Here is a 2,500-nt window from a genome sequence, read left to right on the forward strand (position 1 = left end):
AGGGTGCGCCGGCGCGCAGCTGCGACGCCTGCCGCGTCCGTCGGCCGGCGCGCCTGCCACTGGCCGCCCCCACCAGCCGGCTGTAGCGCGTGCGCCCACGCACCGCGCGGCCAGCACGCCGGGAGGCGCCCCCTCACCGGCCGGGGACGGTCCCACCCAGCCACCACCGCGTATCGCTTCACACCCAGATGCCGTTCAGTTTCATCGGCATGGTGGGTATCGCTGGAACAACCGGTTAGTACCTCAACCTATCGTCGCCATCACCGATTCACCCCTAGCGAGAACAACCGCACCACAACGGGTTACCATTTCTTCATTTGCGTAACTTCACCAGAAAACGTAGGCGTCCATCGCCATTAGCAACTTCAACGATTATTGCATGCCTGTGTCAGGTGTCACGCCACACTACGTCTGCCCACATACACGCAACAAAATGTGCACGCCTAGACAATACGTGGAAGGTGGCCCCCGTACGTATGCGATGTCCATTGCTCGAACGACTGTCAACCGGCCTCTGTAGCATGTCGCAGATATGGAACGCGGTGCACCATGCTATCACGGTGTTTGAGGAGAGACGACTAGGTCCGAATACATCAACACACAGCTCATGCTGATCGCCATCCACGGCGTCCGTTCCTCCCACACGTCTCTATGGCGTACCACACTGCAATCCAGCTCTCATAGGGAGACGACACGTAGCTGCGTGCACAATATTTGCACTGTATGGTCCGCCGTTTTTGGGCGCAGTCGTTGTACGGTCACACATGTGCCACGATGTATCATTCAGTACATAAGGACGAATGTGCAGTACAGATTGTGGTTCACGCGTACGACATCAGCGGACAGTTGACACAGGCCGCACCACAACGTAGCCTGCGTACGTCGCATGCGAAGGGCATTGAACATGCAAACTTGTCACCAACCAGCTTGCGAAGGCAGGGGGCAAGGTGGGGACGTGGGGACGTGGGGAGGGGTGGGGGGGGGGGGGGGCGGCATGTACGTCCTGCTGCCATCCACATTACAGTGTACAGCAGGAGCATGTGGAAAGTCAGCAAGACTTGCAAGGTGTTTAACATGAAGCGATACACAGGGGAGCGGGCAGTGCGAGTAGCGAACTATATTGCGAGGGTTGCGGGTGGGCAACACTACACTAATTGAACGAGTCGTATAACAATTACAGAGCAGGTTTAGGCGACAACGTGGGTTACGTTAGCGGACAACGTGGGTTACGTTAGCGGACAACGTGGGTTACGTTAAGGCACAACATGGGTTACGTTAAGGCACAACATGGGTTACGTTAAGGCACAACATGGGTTACGTTAGGGCACAACATGGGTTAGGTTAGGGGACAACATGGGTTAGGTTAGGGGACAACATGGGTTAGGTTAGGGGACAACATGGGTTAGGTTAGGGCACAACATGGGTTAGGTTAGGGCACAACATGGGTTAGGTTAGGGCACAACATGGGTTAGGTTAGGGCACAACATGGGTTAGGTTAAGGCACAACATGGGTTAGGTTAAGGCACAACATGGGTTAGGTTAAGGCACAACATGGGTTAGGTTAAGGCACAACATGGGTTAGGTTAAGGTACAACATGGGTTAGGTTAAGGTACAACATGGGTTAGGTTAAGGTACAACATGGGTTAGGTTAAGGTACAACATGGGTTAGGTTAAGGTACAACATGGGTTAGGTTAAGGTACAACATGGGTTAGGTTAAGGTACAACATGGGTTAGGTTAAGGTACAACATGGGTTAGGTTAAGGTACAACATGGGTTAGGTTAAGGTACAACATAGGTTAGGTTAAGGTACAACATAGGTTAGGTTAAGGTACAACATAGGTTAGGTTAAGGTACAACATAGGTTAGGTTAAGGTACAACATAGGTTAGGTTAAGGTACAACATAGGTTAGGTTAAGGTACAACATAGGTTAGGTTAAGGTACAACATAGGTTAGGTTAAGGTACAACATAGGTTAGGTTAAGGTACAACATAGGTTAGGTTAAGGTACAACATAGGTTAGGTTAGGTTAGGTTACACGTTGTTGTAAGGAAAGGTGTAGGGGGGGGGGGCGGGGGCGGCAGGTTCCTTGATAGTGATTATAGTAAGTGAATGCTTGTGACATGATCAGATTTGTCACGTCAGGATGCACCTTTGGCTTATTAGAGGCGGCGCTCCAATTCTATGCTTGTGTGAGACCTGTGTCTTTGACTCATGTCATTGTTTGTGCGCTGTGACAGGAGGTACTATTGTGATGTTGGGTGCACCGTTGTATAGGACATGTGTGGGTGTTGGTGCCTGGTCTGCGCAATGGTGGATGTCGAAAGGCTGGGATATTGTATTTTCCGCATGGACCTCCTGGTCTGGTTGTGATAGTGTGGATTGTGTAATGTGGCGGAGAAGATGCACTGGATGTTGTTCCATGCTGGTGCTTACATATTGTATGTGCGCCCGTTAGAAGCAGAGAGTGGTGCGTGATCAGAGTGTCTGGCTGACGTGTG

Source organism: Schistocerca piceifrons, unplaced genomic scaffold (assembly GCF_021461385.2).
Source record: "Schistocerca piceifrons isolate TAMUIC-IGC-003096 unplaced genomic scaffold, iqSchPice1.1 HiC_scaffold_1117, whole genome shotgun sequence".
Lineage (NCBI taxonomy): Eukaryota > Metazoa > Arthropoda > Insecta > Orthoptera > Acrididae > Schistocerca > Schistocerca piceifrons.